At 42.1% G+C, this 20,369-nt stretch overlaps 1 long non-coding RNA gene across 1 annotated transcript; it reads left to right on the top strand.

Annotated features, from left to right (window-relative positions):
- Nucleotides 1–2,530: 2,530 nt before the first annotated feature.
- Nucleotides 2,531–18,502, top strand: LOC140001345 (uncharacterized). The gene is made up of 3 exons (XR_011806516.1): nt 2,531–5,483; nt 15,753–15,984; nt 18,373–18,502. It is a non-coding gene; the product is annotated as an uncharacterized lncRNA (long non-coding RNA).
- Nucleotides 18,503–20,369: the final 1,867 nt, after the last annotated feature.

Below are 20,369 nucleotides of genomic sequence, written 5' to 3'. Positions count from 1 at the left end.
CCCCAGTGTCAATAAATTGTAAGAGCTATGAAGAAACAAAGCACACTTCTGCCTAAGGGCACAGATAGACACACTGTTTATTTAGAACAGCTGTGAAATACCAGCCAGCCGCCTGCACACGTATATCGGGTTACTCTGTAGTTGTAGCACTAGCTGCGATGTGCTAGCTGTTCTCGTAGCACCAAGGAGTGCTTTCTGCTTTGAGAGCTCACAGCACTAGGGATAAATAGAGAAGGAGACAGCGACTCCCAGAAGTTTACAATTTAGTTTCTTCCTTTGCAGAAGGGGCTGATGATGGCTCAGTGGCTTTGAAGCCATCTCTGGTCTCCGCTGTAGCTCTGGCCTGCTGTGCTCTCCTTCCTCTGCCCTTCCTTCTCCCCATTGCTCTGCTTAGATCACAGGACCTTTGTGGCTCTGTGGCTGCACAGAGGGGAAGGTGGTCATGCTGGAGTTGCTGGGAAATTTTTTCAGGAAGAACAATGACTTGGGCAAAATTGAACTCATTCAGAGCAGCCTGTCCAGACAGGGCAGAGATTTCCATGTTGGACAGGGCATGACAGGCTGCAGGGTGCTCCTGTGCACCCAAAATCATGGGAAGGGTCTGGGCCTGGTTGTCTGGGAGGCTGCTGCTGGGATGAGCAATGCAGGGCCCGTATATACATGGCTGTGGGTCCAAATAGACCTGTCCTACAAAGCCAGCCCTTGCTGCCTAGATGGATGACAATCCCTGTTAGCCAATGCATAGGGATTATTCTCTGCAGGACTCAAGGAGTCCGATTCATTATAGCAAGGCCTATTTTTTTATTTTTATTTTTTTTCCTTTTTCCACTCCAGTGGAGCATAAATGACCCGAATAAATCCTACTCCTTTGGCACATGTAATGCACGGAATGTGTTCCCAGTGCTGTATCAGGATTTATCTCTTGGTGCATGTTGTGAACACACATTTCTTTCCAGTCAGTAGAATTGTTATAGCTATAGAGCTTGATTATTGAAAGGGGAGCTGGTTGGTGGAAGGAAGATATATAAATGTGATATACACAGTACACGTCAGCCACACCAGCTGGAAAAATCCATTTATTTCCGCTGACTGAATAACTCACTTTTGATTCCAGTTTATACAGGTAGGAACATAATTACTCAGTGCCTGTCTTCAATAACTCAGCTTGTGTAGAGCTTTGTTTAGTGTCTGTGGCTGGAGAGAACTCCTCTCCCAAGCCCTGCACCTGCAATCCCAGCAGTGTTTGGGGTGGGTGACGATATGGACCTGCCCTTCTCCAGCTGTGACATGCATCCCAGGGCAGGTGACAAGAGCTTGTGTCCACTAGCTGTAAAGAACTAGAGGTAATAAAGGTAGAAGAAGTGGACAGGGGTGTAAATGCACTCACCTTATACTTCCAGCTGCACCAGATGTGTGTGCTGAGCTAGAGATTGTGCCACAGAAAAAGAGAAATGCCCTTTAAGGCATCAGAAAATGAGGCAGCCAAAAGGACCAGTCAACTGTGCAAATGTCCACCAAAAGGTCCCTTGCCTGGTGCTATGAACAGAAAGGAACCACTAAAAGCCTAAAAATCTCCACCTCAATGCATCAGTGACCCCAGCCTCCTTAGAGGAAGAGCTCTGCCATTTGCATTTTGATTTTTGTGGGCATCTGGATTGGTGCTGTGGCTGCCTTGAGCAGTGATGGGTCACCCAACGGCCCATGGGGCACCAGGCTGGCTTCTCATTTCCAAACTGAGAGCTGAAATCTTGTGAACCCCATTGCTCACCACCACTGTGCCTCTGTCCAGATGGTCTGTTATGTTCTGAAGTTGTTTTCACATCCTTTCATCCTTTTCCCATCTTACCTTTCCTCCCTGACTAAAAAGTGACCTCCAACTGCCTTTCTCCACCAAGGCAGAGATGCCTCCCAAATGCTAATAACTCTAATCATGGTGATTTCCAGACAGCTGCTCCTCTGTCGAGCCCCAGGGAGTGGTAAGGGTAGAGCATCTATGTTTTACCAATAGAAAAGCTTGTGCACAGCAGGTGAAAATCCTCATAAGGATTTTTAGCCCGGCAATCATAGGGCCAGGTGCCTCGTTACTGTGTATAATGAAATAGTATCCCAAGGAGGGGGAAAAGATAAACATATGTCATTCAAAACTCCCCTGATTACAGGAAGTGTCCACCAACAGGGCGCCCAATTAGTCTGTGCAGCTTTATATTTTTCCCATCTGTTTTTACTAATCTGGCCTCAAGTGTGCAGTTTAGTGCTGTAAACCTTGGGTCAGGACTGTTTTATTAAACTCTGTGGCTTGTGGCATCTGCCTCCAGCTACAAGAACGGTTTTGAAAGCTTTCCAAATTGCAGCACTGGTAGTTATATTTTCTGTGCTCCAAACAAACACACTTCTGTCCTGGTTTGTGCCTTATTTTCAGGGAAAGGACATCTGCAGATACCTCCATGTTCTCTCAGAAAGAGGGAGCCTGCTTTATAATTTCCGTGCACTGGGCTCTCTCAGCTCAGCTCAGCCCTCTGTGCTGGTGGGGACCTGAGCAGAGCAGAGCCAGCAGCTCCCCAGGCCACGCATACTCTGCCCAGACACCACCACACACCCTCCTGACATGTTTTGGCTGCACATGGAGGAGCTTCCAGACAGCACCTCTTGCTGCTTCATCTTCAGCAGCCTCCCTGTTGACACCACGACCACAGCTGCCTCCACTCTTGGGCTAATGGCTAGTCCTGGTCTCTGTGAATGCTCACTCATGTGTCTCCTCTCAGCTTTTCCCCTTCTGCTTCTACCGAGTGTGAATGACTTCTCAGTCCCCCCTTTTTCTCTTACTATCTTTCTCTTGTAGGTGTTCTTATCACATTTCTCCTGTCCAGGAATGGGCCTGGGGTGGTATATTGTTTTGGGATATACCTTACCATATATATTTTGCTAAATTAAACCACGTATGTCTGATATATTCTAAGTATCTTCAAAAGATATTGATACTACGCTAAAGCCTTGGGTCAACAGCAGTCAGCTGGAGGTTTGCCGTGATTCCAGCAAGAGTCATGATTTCAATTACAGCAGTTTTGTTGACATGCTACTGTCTGGACTGTGCTGCATTGGCACGGTCTGTTCCTTTACCTCCCTTTCTCCATCATTTCTGCCTTAGTGTGTCTCCAAGCATGATAATACAAAGGATTCTACAAGATGAGCAACAAAGCTACTCTCATTTTTGAAAACTCCTATGACCTTTTTGATCCTGCAATCCAATTTGAAGTCTTTGCAGTAAGGAATTTCACCAATTCACCTCCGTGCTCTGCACACACAGCACAATAACCAGATGGTCTTTGCAGCAGAAAGGTTAATTGCATGTGTTATTCCTGTCGACCTCCCATGGGGGTGAGCTATGACCTGTTACTGTGTGTGGCCAGAAGTCCCAGTTAGGGAACAAGCCCTCCTGTAATGTCCTGGACTGGTGTAGCTGGGTGCTGGGATTAAGCCACTGTTAAGGCAGAAGCTGTAGACTGAGATGAGGGAATTAAGATAGGCAGCGATCCAGACAGCAGGGTAGAAGCATGGCTGGAAGCTAAGCCAAGGATCAGGAAACCAAAATGGCAGTGAAGAATGAGGAGAGGAATAAGAAGCACACAAGATGCTGAGAAAAATGCCGCAGCTGAGACTGCAAAAAAGAATAAGGTCTACAAAATGCTTATAGGCACAGCACTGTGAAACACTGACCTTCACCTGCTTGGCAAGGCCTGCTGGAGGAGCCAGTCATCAGCTTCCTCTTTGTGTCTCTAGTAGGCACCCAACCTGCGGCACTCTGCTATTGGACCATCATCTGGCAAGACTGTGAGTTAATTTACCATTTTGCTAAATTCTGTACACAAAACCAGAAGACAATGATGATCTGCATGTACAAAGAGCAATGTGAAATAGCGTTGCATGATGAAGCTGTGAAACTATATTGATCAGAATCACTGCACAGACACGACCATTACTTTATTTTCTGTAGTCATTTTCTTCTATGGGGAGCATATAGGATGTCAATGACGAGGAGTGTTTATGACTGGTTAAATGGAGGTTTTTGTAATTCTGAGGGCATGTTTGGACAAAATCTGACAGCTGAGGCAGAAAGGCTGCTAACTTGGGTTGTCAGATGCAGAAACCAACTTCTTGATATGAAGGACATTTTCTTATGCTTTTCTGTTTTTACTGCGCTTAGAGTAGCAGTTATTCTTTGCTGTCAAAGTGAGATGGACACTCCCACAGGCTTGTTAATTTGGCCATCTGGGAAAGAAATACTGTATTGCTTTAGATAAACACTGTTCCTTTCTTTGTAAGGGAAAACCCATCAAGCAGGAGCTCTGCAGGTACTTCTTTGAGGCAGCTTGCTTTGAGATGCAATTGGGATATCAGCTTTGACACATTCATCACAGTTAGGTGTAGCACAGAGATGCAACTGAAATCAATGTCCACTGCTGGAGCCTTTTGGAGCTAGAAGAGCTCTTCTTCAGGAGACAGAAAGCATCTGCCTAAGTGAAAAGTCTGCTGAAGAGTCACATTTGTGCAAGCTCTCAGTAGTTTTCATAGTGCTTGCATTTCTTCTCTCCTCCTCTCAAGTAATTTAAATTTTTATAATATACTTGGTGAAACATGGTGTCATATAAAAGATTTAAAATCAAATGTATCTTTCCTATCAGGGAGCATATTAAAAGGAGTTTGCACATTTCTTCTTATGGCATTGGGAAAGAAATTGGGCACAAATGCTGAAGTCTGCCTGGTGGATTACAAGGTAGATGCTCCAATTGAGATTTGCTCCAGGAAGTATCCCAGAAAGAGCTTCCTGGACTATAGCTTTGCACCAAGAAGGGCGTCAGCCTTTGTGCTGCTTGTCAGTCTCAGCTCTGTGCCAGGGACCAGCAGCAGATACTGTGACAGCTGGCAGGAAAGCAACATGTGTCGGTGAGTTGTCTTCATATGGCTCATGTTGTCAACAGACAGCAGGAACTGCATAACCCCTGAATGGGTGTTTGTGAACAGTACTCTGCAATATTTGCTTGTTCCCAGCCTGGACACAGATGTTATGGACATAATTGTCCATGCTGAAATACTTCCCAGCACTCACAATAATTGGGGCAATAGGAAATATTTCTGCATGGAGCAAAGAGGATTATGCCTTGTGGCATATATGCATAACACGTGTTCATATGCTTTTATTAGCTGTCACCCGTGCTTAAGGCCAAATGAGGCATGCTGTTTTGCTAATGGACACCTGTCGTGGGAGGGAATTGTTCATTCAGTGCTCAAGGATGTGAATAAACGTCTTAGACCAGCATCTAGGAATTTAAGGGACGAGTTCTGATAGTGCACCCAGACAGATGTCAGTTTGGATTATTCAGCTGTACTTGTCTCAGAGACCACTGCAGGCTTGGCATATTATACACACAGGAGAATTTCAGTCTGATAACCTTTGTGATCACTGTCTACTGGGGAATGGATACAAGGTACATTGTCTTTTCTGTCAATTCATAATTATTAATTTATTTTTGCAGTACTCTTTCTTATACGTTAAAAAGATTTAGCTTTCTTCAATCAATAGTTCCCAAAATATTTTATGACAATAACTCACTTATTAGATGATAAATACTCAAAGTCTCTGACAGTGTTGTCTTAGAAGGAAGAAAGCCATTCACAGTAAGAGAGATGTCCACAGCAGGCCCCCCAGTCATTTAACCACGAGGGCAGCCTTTCTGCAAATTAAGCATGCTGCCATAATAAAAGTTCACCAACCATGTGGAGATTATGGTAATAACTGTTTGGCAGAATTTGTAAATCAATGGAATCTGAGCATGACCACAATCTGCACAATACAAAATGGTTTCCTTTTAATTTGTGGTTGAATTGTACAAATGTACTCTCCACTGTCAATTTTAGTAAAAAATATTTGTCTAGAAAAAAAAATAAAAAATAGCTTGACTTGCTCTGCCTGGAATATTACAATGTTTGACTAAAGAGAATATCAAAACAACCATTTCTTTCTCATGAAATAGGATTCCTCATGAATGGAACACCTAGAAATGAATATATAAAACTGGGATTTATCAGAATTTGCACTGATATCCCTTCCATATCTGAATTCCCTGCAAGATCCTCTCTTGCTCTGTCCATACTCCTGAGACTGACGAGGAGGAAGAGCATTTGTTGTAGGTGGCCCATGACATTGCCATGTTTTGCAAACAGAAAAAAAAAAACAAACACACAATTTGAAAGTATCAGTTTAAGGCAAGGAGTAAAGAACCCAATTAAAAAGTTTCCCCATACAGTCAAGTTTCAGAAAGGGCTGATCAGGCTTTCTTGGAACATATATGGATCTAAGCAAAGTCGGAATGAGGTAAAATAAATAGAATTTGTTCTGGATTTTAGGTTTTTGACTGATGCCTAAATGTTAATGGGATGGGCTCATTAAATGTTCATAGCTAGAAAATTTAACCAGAGTTCTTGGAGAAGGAATCTACTCAAAGCAGAAAGGATATTTTATTCAGAAAGGTTTGTATGCTAAGGTATTTTCTCCCAGCCAAATAAGATGTGACTGAGAATTTGCTTTTAATTAATACAAGTAAAACTAGTGAACAGGGAAATTAAATTCCTCCAGAAGTAATTTTGCAGACTCGTTTAGCCTTCGGTTAAAGCTTCAGCTGAGGAAAGAGGAAGCAGAGGGCATCTATTACTGTCCACGCTCTGTGAGAATCTTGGTGGAACCCATATTTCCTGTTTTATAATAAATGATCTATTCCTACTTAGCCACTGGCCGAGGGCATGGCTCAGTATACTTCATGTGAGAGCTGGTTTGGACTGAGCAGCAAAGCAGAAACCAGAAAACCTCCAACCCATGCTTGAAACATTCCTATGTAGATCATCAACAGTCCTATCACAGTTCTTGTTCAGAAAAATATTCCAGAATGTGAAAATGAATCATTTTATTTGGTGCAAAATTTGTATTGGTGTTGCAGCCATTGGCTATGTTTTCTCTGTCAGTTCGGACTACTCCTCATTTCATTCCAAGATTCTGTTGACCATGGTCTGCATGTTATATTACCCCAAATTTTTTTCTGAGGATGGAAGAAAGGTAGATAAAAGTGTGTGGTTTGGTTGTTGGACTTGTATAGAGATTGCTGTACCTTGGCAATAGGGGTGGGACTGTATCACGTCCTGGTATTTTTGGCTTAGACTGGTCCTTAGAGACTATCCCAGGAAACCTTTCTTTTTGTGCTCATGCAGTGTCACTATTTCACCATCAGTATTATATTGTAGAGGTAATAAACATGGCAAGTTGCCACCAAGTCAGTTCTCTCACTGTTTCATAAAGCAATATGAGCTTCTAAAACATCTTTAGTGACAACTTCTCTGTGACTCAAAGAGAAGCCTCAAAAGGAATGAAACATGTCCTGAGTTGTTGCTGATGAGGGGAAGGGCTCATGGTGGCAGGCAGCTGAACACCACACAGCTGTTCACTCACTGCCTACCACCCCCAGTGGGATGGGGGAGAGAATCAAAGAAGAAAAAAAGATTAAAGCTTGTGAGTTGAGATAAAGACAGTTTAATAGGACAGAAAAACAAATGAAAATAATAATAATAATAATGATAAAGGAATATACAAAATAAGTGATGTACAATTCAATTGCTCACCACCTGCTGACCAATACCCAGTCAGACCCCTGCAGCAGCACCCGATCTGGCCAGTTCTCATTCAGCCCAGATTTATCATTCAACATGATACCACATGGTATGGGACATCCCTTTGGTAAGTCTGGGTCCATTGTCCTGACTGTGTCCTCTCCCAGCTCCTTGTACACCCCCAAGTACCTCGCTGGCAGGGCAGCACAAGGGGCTGAAATGTCCTTGTGCTCTCAGCTCCTTAGCACGAAGAGCTGAAATGGCTCTGTGTGAGCATCACTCAGAAAAAAATAAAACATTGGTATGTTATCAGCATTACTATCATCCTAAATCCAAAACACAGCACCATTTCAGCTACGAGGAAGAAAATTTACTCTATCCCATCTGAAACTGGGACAGCAACACATGCAGAGCATCTTCCAGATGCACTACAAAATGGTGCAGTCAGTCTGTCTTCAACAGCAGTGTGGATGCAAGCCACCACATGCTATTCGGCCCTAAAAGCAGGACCCTGGAAGCAAATCAAAATGACAGTAGAGAAGGAGCCATCTGCATCCCTGTCAATCCTTACACTGTCATTTGAATGTGGCTCTGAACCTCTTCTCAAGCCTGGACTATCTCTTTCCTGCTTTCCTGTGCTCCAGGGCAGGCTTAGAAGATCTCAAGGGCTCTTCCTGAAGAAGATCAAGCATTAGCACAGCACAGGTCATCAGTGCATCTGGTCTGCACTGAGCATTCTTCCTGAACCATTCCTGGGCTCTTCCTAAACATAGTATGGAGGAGCTTTAAGCCTGACCTACATGATGTAAAACCGAGCAAATGAGCAGCATGCGTATAGAGCCAGCACGTGTAAGGTCACACTTTGTCCCAAGGATCATCTAGTGATGTTTGCCATGGGATGGTGAAGAGGCTGCCCAGGAGTCATCAGCAGGAAGAAATCATCTTGCACAGCCACAACGAAAGGCTTCTTACTAGTGGACAGGAGTGTCCTAAGTGCTATGCTGTTCAGCTGAAGCACACACACTGTATCTGAAAGAGATCCTGGCATGAACATGTACTTCACAGCTGACCTGTATTCCCAATGGTCACTTAGTGAGGTTTCCAAACAACTGGCAGCTTGGGCTATGGGTCATCAACAGGAGGAATGGGGCAGAACACTGCTAAAAGGGAAAATCTACTAAGAAAATCAGTGGAGCAGAAAGTTGTGCCAATGGAGAACCACCTGACTCTTCCCATGGGGTCCATCTGTACAGGAAGGTCATACTCTGTGTGCTACCACTTAGGGCTGCCCCTAGCTAATGCATCCATCATCTTAACTTGTAGACTACTGTGTGACAATATTCAAGCCCCCTTTTTTTTTTTTTTTTTTCCCTACAGTTTTAGAATTATAAATCACACATGCTGCAAGATAACACAGGCAGGCTATAGTCCTACCTACTGCTTGGTGTTACATTAAATGGAGAAGCTGTAGATTCTTGTTTCTATGTGGAGGCTTTGGAATATAATTCTGTGACATTTTTTTTTTTCCTTAAAATGCTTACATTTCACTCAGAACACTTACTTATCTTATAGACCATAAGGATTCAAGTTTAATGTTGACATCACTCTTGCAGTATTGGTCTATATTTAGGAAAAAATAGAACAGTGAAGTAATTTCATCATATAAGGAATTATGTAAATGTCAAATGCCACTGCCAAAATTCAAACTTTGGTAAATAAATACCACAATCATCTAAATGCATTCAGAGCCATCATTTTTGAGTGGGTAAATGTTCTCCCTTATAATTTAATATTGACATTTATCTCAAAAGATTCAATAACCCTTGCTGCATTTCGGTTTAGATGCGTATTAAAAGCATCAATTCAGGAAAAGCTTTGTGTGGGAAGAAAGCACCTCCTGCTTTTTCTCCAAAGGGTTAAATGCCTTGAGAAGAATGTCTGTGGCCTTTATTCTGTACAGACTTGCCATTTATGTTTAAAAAGGCTTTGTGGGGAAGTGAACATTTTTCTGAGGGGAAAAGACTGGTCAGAAGAAGAACAAGTAAAAAATAAAGGAAAGGGAGAAGAAACACAACTCGGCGAGTTCTCTCCAAGGATCACATTCCTGAGGACATCATTCCTAAAAATATAGTGTGGTAGTTTCACCCCGATGGGCAGCAAAGCTCCACCATACCAGTCTCTCACTCCTCCTACTCAAAGTAACTGGGAGAAAATACAATAAAAAATGACTCAAGTTCTACAGTCGAGAAAAGGACAAGCAGATCACTTAACAATTATTGTAACAGGCAAAACAGACTCAATGTAGGGAGAAGAATAAAATTTATTACCTACTGCTCTCAGACTAGACCAGTGAGAACTGAAAACAAACTAAAACCACCTTCCCCCCCATCCACTGACCCTTGCCTTCTCCCCCTGAGCAGTGCAGGGGAACAGGGAATGGGGGCTGCGGTCAGTCCCTGGCGCTTCGTCTCTGCTGCTCCCTCGCAGTCCCTCTCTGCCCCTGCTCCTCATGGGGTCCCTCCCATGGATGCCGTCCTTCCCAAACTGAGCCTGTGGGGGCTGCCCACAGGCTGCAGCTCTTCAGGAACTGTTCCCACACGGCTCCATACCACGGGGTCCATCCCCCAGGAGCAAACTGCTCCAGCACGGGTCCCCCACGGGTGGGCGGCAGCTCCCCCCAGACCCCCTGCTCCTGCGTGGGCTCCTCTCCATGGGCTGCAGCTCTGGCCCGGGGCCTGCTCCTGCGGGGGCTCTCCATGGGCAGCAGCCTCCTGCAGGCCACATCCACCTGCTCCACCGGGGGCTCCTCCACCCATGGGGCGGCTGCAGCGTGGAGATCTGCTCCATGTGGGACTCATGGGCTGCAGGGGGACAGCCTGCTCCACCAGGGGCCCCTCCACGGGCTGCAGGGGGACTTGTGCTGCCTTGTGCCTGGAGCACCTCCTGCCCTCCTGCTGCACTCCCCTTGGGGGCTGCAGGGCTGCTGCTCTCTCAGCTCTCTCCCCTCTCTCCCAGCTGCTGTAGCACAGCAGATTTCCCCTTCCTTCAATCTGCTCTCCCAGAGGCCCTCCCAGTGTTGCTCATGGCTCGGCTCTGGCCAGCAGCAGGTCCCTTTTGGAGCCATCTGGAGCTGGCTCTGATCTGACATGGGGCAGCTGCTGGGCTCTGCTCACAGAGGCCACCCCTGCAGCCTCCTCAAAACCTTACGCTGTTAATGCAATATATACGATATTGTCCCTGTGAGGATCTCTGCTGGGTGAATGCCTGGGCAGTGTTTTCCATGGAAGGTAGTCCACCAGGGCCCTCTCCACTCCCTTTTCTTCCTGCCAAACCCCAGCAGTACTGCCCCTCACCCCAGTTCCTGACCCTGCAAGCTACAGCTCAGTCCTCTTCAGTGGCTCCGCTATATCTAGCCCTGGCACAACCCACCCTTCTTTTGGGAAACAGCCCAACTTTGTGATTATTTTCTTGCGTAGTCCCAAGCCGAAATCAAAAACTCCTTGGCTGCCCTCAAACTGTATTTGTTCAGATGTTTCCTACATTGCTAAATGTGGTCTTCCCCTTGCCCAGCCCTCATGCTTCTGCTTTGTTACCACTTCAGTCTGCCCAATAACCACATGTAAATCAGTTGGTTGCATTATTTAACCCTTAGCGTTGATCCAGAAGGAGCCAGCACCAGATCGACCCCGTTAAGCAGCATGACCTTGGAGGAATTACGTAAATAAGTCTGGTACAGGAGAGATGTTTTAACTTTTCTGATTAGAAAAGCTAAAAAAAAAAGCTAAAAAAAAAAAAAAGCTATTCTTATTTCACTCTTACAAGACAGACTGATATAGATTCATCATTTGAAGGTTAATTACCTGTGAAGTGCTATATTAATAATTTTTGACCAAAGCTTTGTTTTGAGATTTAGAAGCAGTTTCCAATGAGTGAGAGAGAATGTGATATTTTGTGACTTAGTCTATGTCATGTAATCCTTTAAACAAAAGATTTTTTTTTCCTAAAAGTTTCTTGTTATTGACAGATTGAAAATTTAACTAAGACCTTCATCTACCGTTATCCAAGAAAGATCATGAGGTTCACTTCTCACTTTATTTCAGAAAGATGCGTGCCGGAGGATATTTCGTTTTACATAACAAGTATAAGCCTTTTCAAGGTCTGAATCTTTCTTTGATACAGTAAGCAAAATGTTGGAGACCTCAGCAGGTGTAAAATAATGAGGCAGTACATGCAAATGAGTCTTTGATGTGCACTATAGCATTGTTCTCCCTGTGTTGGAAGAAAAAAAAAAGGAAGTGACTTTATATACATACATTTGATGAGTGAAGCATCCGTCTACACCAACAGATTGCAGTTAACTTATTAGTATCAGAAAACTGTACTCTACTATAAAAGTCAGATTATGTTTTCTTGCAAGCCCAGCAGTCCTACAGGTGACTTATGCTGTTTGTTTTCATAAAGATCTCACCAAAATAGAATATCTATGCTTTATTTTTATTTTTATTTTTATTTTTATTTTTATTTTTATTTTTATTTTTATTTTCTTCTCTCTGTAAGGATGTTTTCAAATGTAAATGATTTATATTGGTCTGTTCATATTCCCATGTGCATTCATCTTATTTGCTCGAAACTATAAACATAAAAAATTGTGGACACCAAAGTCCAACTGATTTCACTTTGGCGTCAGCTATTGCTGAAATTACGGATTTCAACAATAGGATTCCTGGCGCACTTAGATGGCTGCATGGGAGCTTGATATGTTGCCATTGCTGGAGGCTAGACCTGAAATGATCCTGCTTATTGCCAGTGCCACTGCTGGCAGGGCTTCAGGGGACTGCCTCATTCGGCTGAAAAAATATCTGAAAATTTCAGAATGTCTGAAAGATGGTGGTGAAACATCAAGCCAGGTGTTTCTGGAGGCTTCAGCACTACTAAGCTGCTACCAAATTATTTCGATGGAGCACTTAATCTCAACTAATTACCAAATTCTGTAATTCAGTATCCTCATACTCTTTTTTTTTTTTTTTTTTTTTTTTTTTTTCCCTTCCCTAATCAGTCCTACAAAGTCTGTCTCTTAATATAATTTGAGCACCACAAGTAGAAATTCAGGACAGTTTTAGTTTTGGTAAGTATCTATGGTGTGTACTCGGCCTTAAGTTGTGAACTGTAGCCTGTGCTATGCAGCAAATCATAAGAGCTAATCAGATCTCTTTTTTATGACCTCTACACTATACAGAAATGATTGACAATTAATTTTAAATTAATTAAAATAATTAATTTAATTAATTTAGGGCTACTGCTTGTTACAATATATATTCTTTCTATAAATCTCTGTCTTCTGTAGGAAATGGGCACACTGTCAAGTGTCACAGAATTATAACAGACCTTATTATCCAAGTTAGTGTTTAAGTTTGAGTGGACAAGCAAACCATGTTTTTAGGGGGTCAGACCTTAGCTTCAGAAGTATAGCACATAGAAAAGAGGTCACTACATTATGCAGGGGTTTCTGTTGTGCTGTAAAATAAAATCTGCATATTACTAACATCCAAATACTTTGCTTTTCTGTATTATTAGGTGTTGTACAAAAAAGCTACTACAGGAAATAAAGATATGCTATTTCACTTGGACTGTATTGTTCCAAAGGAAATTAATTACATTAGCGCTTTCCTGCCTTTGCTCTCAATGGAATTCAGTCACTGCTAGTCACAGATTAAACTGGCATTATCTCTCAGCTCCATGGCTTTCCTGGTTCCATTGAACCACAATCACAGTATGGCTATGCTGAAAAATGTTCATTTTTTCCCCACAGTACAAATATTCTGCTAGCAGTGCAAAATTGGGTATTGTTAACCTTCATGCTCTTCAATATTTCTAATGCCTACCCCCCACTTTGCGTGCAAATGTACTCTAAGTAAAAATGAATTCATTTTATATTATCTTGATTGTTCAATTCATTTGGAAAAAATATGCTGATTGTCACCTAAAAGCTACCACTTTTAATGCTGAGTGGCTGATAGCAGTTTGTCAGGAAAGTGAATTTGCTCGGCTATACCTTAGGAAAAGAAAAGAGATGTGCAATGAGAGAGGCCAGTATTCACAAAGTACTTCTGGATGTACTTTTGGATGTATAGACATAGTTCTCGGTTGTTCATTTTTGCACAACAGCTTGCAATAGGATCTTTCCACCAACCTACTGAAAAACATCAGCTGGCAGTGGTCTGTGGGCTCAGAGCCCACAGGCAGGTGTTGGCTGCTCTCAGTCCCAGCCCAAATGCCTCTCAGGAGGCTGGAGAATAAAAGTGGCAAAGCCAGTGTTCAGCAATTAGTGCTGCTACAGCAAGTCTTCCCACTTTTTGCTAATAGTGAAAACTGAAGGTTTTGTGTGGTACTCAGGTGATGACAAAGCATCGTATATTCTCAGTAACTGTGCCTCTCTCATACAAAGACTTTTCTTCAAGGAATATCTTTTCAGGTGATACACAAGTGTGGAAGATGTCTGGTAGTATTTTCTAATTCTTTGCTCACAACCCCCTCCAACCTCCCTTCCCCCCCAACCCCTTTTCAGGATCTGGTCACAGATTGGGACTTTTTTTTTCTTGTGAGAACCGACAATGAGTGTAAACGTGATTTGCATGTCTGGAAAGAATACTCAATAGGCTACAGGGCAGGTCTGCCATTCAGAGGGACCTGGATAGTCTGGATAAATGGTCTGACAGGAGCCTTATGTAATTCAGAAAAGGGAAATTTTCCTAGGAAGGAATAACACTGAGCACCTGGACACACTGGGGCTGACCAGCTGGGAAACAGCTTTGCAGAGAAGCACCTGAGGGTCCCGATGGACCACAAGCTAAACAGGAGTCAGCAATATACCCTGACAGCAACCATGCACTGAGCTGTATCAGCAAGAGCATTGCCGCAGGTTGAGGGAGGTGATCCTTCCCCTCTGCTCAGCCCTGGTGAGACACACCTGGAGTGCTGTGCCCAGTTCTGGGCTCCCCTAGTGCAAGAGAGACATGGACATACTAGAGCAAGTGCAGTGGGGTGCCATGAAGACAGTGAAGAGACTGGAGCATCTGACATACAAGGGGAGGCTGAGAGAGCTGGGACTGTTCAGGATGGAGACAAAAAGGCTCAGAGGAATCTTACTGGTGTCTATAGCTCCCCAGTCAACTAGTGTCTCCCCGATCCAAGGATGCACAGAAGCCAGACTCTTTGTGGAGGTGCTGTCTATGAAAACTTAGAAATAAGGAAGATATTTTTTACAGCAGTAGTAGTAAAGCATTGGCACAGGTTGCCTCAAGAGGCTGTGCGTCTCCCTCCTTGGAGATACTCAGACCTTGGCTGGCCAACAGCCCCAGACAACCTGACCTACATCAGTTATCTCTGCCTAATGGGAGGGCTGGACCAGATGACTTCCAGACTTACGTTCCAGCCTACATTCTTCTGTGATTTTAAGGTTCTGTGAGGTCAGTTACCAGATGTGAAGCTCGAGATATTAAGTAATTTATAAGCTGAGTGTTTTGTTTTTCCTGAAAAGATTTTTCAAGCTGATAAACCTTGTTTATCATGTCAGGAGGCTGAGTGATAAAACTTGAATCAATCAATATGTTTAGCAGCGTGTTCCCTAGAAAGATGGCTTTGGTCTAGAAATGTAAGTGGTATAAAGCAGGAATGAATAGTCTTTATTAATCATACTTAGGTCCCTAGAAATGACAAGGAACATACTTCATGGGATCCATCTTCTATTTGTGCCAAAGCTATGTCCATAAACTACAAATTTTGCAATTGTCTTGTATAAAGAGATACACAACATCAGTGGCCTTTGGCATGCTCTCTCTTGCTGAAGTGACCTATGGAAGTCTATTTGAGTAGAACTTTGATTAGTTTTGTTTTGCTAAGGATACTTTACTTTTCATGCTGCATCCATCCCTCCAAGACCCATCATACACGTATCACAGCACTGAATGATTTCTGTGGGTCTGAGAGAGCTCCATTATTTTTTTCTTCCTATGGCTTCACAACATGATCTCTGTTCAGTGGAGAGTAGCACAATATATGCTTGGGACCATGTTGACAATAATCAATATGATCTCTTCTAGGGTGTCTGCCTTCTCATGGCTCTTGACAAACCTCTACCACTTTCTGCTCAGATGCTGTGTGTGAACAAAGCAACATATTCCTCCCACCCCCTGGGATATGCCTGTGAGACACACGGAGCTGACGACACTAGCAGGGAACACAGCCAGGCATGCCAGAGGAGGAAAACAGACAGGCACTGAGCATTTTTGTCATCTTGCTGAAGGACTCTAGGCTATTGTCACCTGCTTCCAGGTTTGCTAATCCATTCACCTAACTTAAGCCTTTGACATATTATAAACTATTGTATCTAAACACTGTGAACCTTGATAAATAACCTGAAAATAACCATTACCCCTGCTGTATGTGGTCAGCATGCCCTTATGCTAAATACAGCATACTGCAGTGCTAACCTCTCTCTCATGTAGCTGATGCAGTTCTTCATAGCCTATTAATTTTGGGCTTTGATTTTGTTTTCATGTTATAAGATAGTATAAAAAAGTTGCTCATGTAAGATTTTCAAAAGGAAACCTAATCAAATCACTCTGTGCTCTGCATCCAAAGTCACAGTCAAGATATTTTAGCACTGCTGTGACTCAGGATAAAGACTGATGTCTGCAAAATACTCCCATCATGCTAATGGCAAAAGGATAGCTTGTGTAACTAGAGGAAAACTAAATGCTGAAGGATGTGAATGGAATTTAAAGTGACAAAATCTTCTTTGAAAACACTAAGGGCAAATCTGAATCCAAGATACTTCTTGTGGCTTTTAGGTTTAGAGGAGAAATGTTTTCTTTCTTCTTTCCTTTTATTTATTTACTTATTTATTTTTAAATTGTCTTGTGAGAGCAGAAGAGAACTTATGTCTTTTTCTGTGTTTGCTGGCTTTTTCCAAATAACAATCAAGAAGTTGGGAAAATAATTAACTTGATTGCAATAACCCTGCACCTGGAGACTGAGAGAAAGAAAGAAATATGTTTCTCCTTTGCTTTTTATTTCAAAGTCGAACTTTACAGTTACTTAGATTTTATCTTGCTTATGGTATTAGCCTTACACAAACAACAGGCCAAATGAAACAAATCCCAAAGCATATAGTGTTACTTCTCACAGGCAGATGTAATTTACAGAAACAGTAGGCACACTTCAGGAGTTCACTGTGGTTGTAGAAGCATTTCCAATTCCAGTTATATTTCCCACACTTAAATTGGGGCTCTGGTAATATCTCAGTAGCCAGAATTAACTTTGCAAGTGCCTACATACCACAGAGCAGCAAACTTAGTACAAGCAGCAATTTGGCTGTAGTGAGGTGGAAAGACCCCACTGGGAGCCTGGCACAATGGAAGTTAAAGCCTGGTTAAAGACTTTTCTTTTCTTTTCTTTTCTTTTCTTTTCTTTTCTTTTCTTTTCTTTTCTTTTCTTTTCTTTTCTTTTCTTTTCTTTTCTTTTCTTTTCTTTTCTTTTCTTTTCTTTTCTTTTCTTTTCTTTTCTTTTCTTTTCTTTTCTTTTCTTTTCTTTTCTTTTCTTTTCTCTTCTCTTCTCTTCTCTTCTCTTCTCTTCTCTTCTCTTCTCTTCTCTTCTCTTCTCTTCTCTTCTCTTCTCTTCTCTTCTCTTCTCTTCTCTTCTCTTCTCTTCTCTTCTCTTCTCTTCTCTTCTCTTCTCTTCTCTTCTCTTCTCTTCTCTTCTCTTCTCTTCTCTTCTCTTCTCTTCTCTTCTCTTCTCTTCTCTTCTCTTCTCTTCTCTTCTCTTCTCTTCTCTTCTCTTCTCTTCTCTTCTCTTCTCTTCTCTTCTCTTCTCTTCTCTTCTCTTCTCTTCTCTTCTCTTCTCTTCTCTTCTCTTCTCTTCTCTTCTCTTCTCTTCTCTTCTCTCTCTTCTCTTCTCTTCTTCTCTTCATCAGAGATTTACTGAGTTCTCCAGAAAAGAATGGAATGCATCTGTGTGGTGGAGTGCATGTACACACAAAGCATATATTATGTGCTGTGGTAAAGATTTCTGGAAGATACTGGCACAGGACAGTTTCCTTCAGAAAACGTGGTGAATAATTTCTCTGAACAAATCCAAATTTTGATGATTAAAAAAAATATCTGATGAGGAATGCAAAAAAGGATAAATTGGAGCCAACATTTAAAAAATGAATAAGTCACAGGAACACACCATCCATTTGTCAGGTTCAAATTGATTTTCTTTCTGCAAATGGAATACTTTAATTTGTATTGAAAATGTCAACATTTGTAGTTTTGACATTTCCCATTTTTAATGGAAGCACTCATCTTTCCATATATTTTTACATTCATTATAAGCAATCTAGTTCAGAGCAGAAACTTCTTTCAAAATATCTCACACAAAGAAAATATTGTTTCTCTCTAAACCATCTCCAGTGAAAAATATTTTTCCAGGGTTTTGTAAGATGAGAAGTATTTTCCTGTGGTGGCAGATCATAGATGCCTTGTCTGGTGCAAGTCTTAAGTGTCCTTCCAAAGAAAAGCCTCCACAACTGCTTTTCACTGTTCTTTGGAAATTCCTGTTGACTTAGTGAATATAGCAGGAACCTGAATTTCTTAAAATGTATAAACTGAGCTAAAAAAACATGATTTATTTCCTGCTGTTTGCATTAACCAGTGTTCTGTGGTCCATTTCCTGTTCCAGGCCCAAGACAAACAGCAGTCAATTGCTCTGTACCAACTTTGATGATGTCCCAGGTCAAGGAAGAGACGGAATGGAGGCAAGTCAGAGAACAATCTTCCACAGAAGCTCTCAGATGCGGGGATGTTTTCTCCAGATGAACCATGTTTATGGAAGAAGGATAAAGGCACAGGGAAGGAGGAACTTTGAATCTGTTCTTCCTGGTCTCCTAAACATCCACTTTAGCTTGTGTGAACAAGAGTTAAATTATCCAGAAGAAATGAAGCTGGAAGGTGGAATGAAACAAGGAGTTTAGATTCATGGAAATTTAATTATTATGTCTTTGCCAGCCCCAACAGAAATGACCACAAGCATGTTCCAAAATGTAAAAGTATGAATACAATCACAATAGAATGAACAAAAGTGCTAAGTCACAATGAAGTTTTTTCCCGTGAAATTGATTATATGGCAAAGATGATGTCCTTTATTCTGCTAATTTTGAAATAAAGATCCATGTTTTCATGAGAAACAAAAGAACATCAGACAAGAGTATTTATTGAATGAAGTTTTGAAATAATGTCAGACTTTCTATTGCCCCTAGATATTGTCCTCTTTAACAGTGGTACATGATGGAGATGGCTGGTGTTTCATAACTGTTTTTCTCTCTGTCAAGGATCAAACTCAACATCTGAAATATCAGCTAGCCTTCTGAGAGTGCCAATACAATAAATTGATACCAGAACAGGAAGCAAATGGTAATTTTGTCTCTGCTGGATGGCATGCAGTACAAGAGTACAATAGCTTTGCCTTCTAATTCTCATCTTCAGGGAGTGATTGCCTTCATGCTACTGAGGAAAGAATTTCATGTGAACATCAACCTTGGTGGTCTGCAGAGTCTGTTTTTTATTTTTTCCTTTTTTTCTATATATGATGTATTTAAAGCTCCTGCAGTAATTTCATAGATTTCCCAGCCTACATTCATTCAAGTTGTTCATTTGTGATTCATTCAGTTCATAGTGGGGAGGGATAGTCTATCAGTGAGCCAGAAGGACTCCCCAGTGTGAGCTCTTTCTCTTTGGCTTCGGGGAATACTGTTGAATAGGTTAGTCTTACTCCCTTGTTGTGAACATCAACTCTGTGACCAGCACACAGTCTTCTTCAGCTATATCACAAAACACCATGACTGTCTCCACTGGAAAAGTGAAGATTCAGCTGGCTTGATTTAATACATTGTTAAAATGTCCTCCTTGTCATTTAAATCCTTTTGGTCATCTCTGCAAGTGCAAATCACAGAATCACAGAATGGTTAAGGTAGGAAGGGACCTCTGGGTCCATCTGGTTCCACCCCTGCTCAAGCAGGGACACCCAGAGCAGGCTGCCCAGGACCATGGCCAGGTGGCTTTTGAAGATCTCCAAGGAGGAGACCCTTCATCATCTTGGTAGCCCTCCACTGGACTCAAAAAGCAGAGCAGGATTTGTTTTAACAATGGTAGAACAGTTTAATTTTGGTGTCAAAAAGAAAAGATGCTCGGTGCAGTTACTTGCCATTCCCTAATCAGGATTTGGTTCCTGGTTTCACCAGAGACATTCACTAGTCTGAAAGAGAATATGGATTTATTTTGTATGATCATGGTCAAATCACCCAGAAACTAATCACAAAGTAATTTGGTGTCCACAGTCAACATCTCTCTGAAAAACACATTATTTTTTTTTTAATGTTTCTGAAATGATAAACCTCCAAAATGGAGGAAATAAGAAGCATTTGGTACATTTGAAAGTTTTGTGCAGTGTTGCTTTAGAGAGTGGATTTAAAGAATGGTGATGTTTTAAAGGTTTTTTATATCCAGTGCATATCTGAGCATATCTTGGTACTAAGAGGAAGTAGGGTGAGAGAGCTCTGGAGCAGGTGAACATGACAGTTTTAGGAAAATCATATGTTAAGAAACATCTGGGTTAATACAACAGTTCCTACAGCTTCCACAGGATCAACATACAAAGGCACAGACAGTTTTCTTCTGGCT

This window comes from Anas platyrhynchos, chromosome 1 (assembly GCF_047663525.1).
Source record: "Anas platyrhynchos isolate ZD024472 breed Pekin duck chromosome 1, IASCAAS_PekinDuck_T2T, whole genome shotgun sequence".
Taxonomy (NCBI): Eukaryota; Metazoa; Chordata; class Aves; order Anseriformes; family Anatidae; genus Anas; species Anas platyrhynchos.
This window is presented reverse-complemented; position numbering and strand designations above follow the sequence as displayed.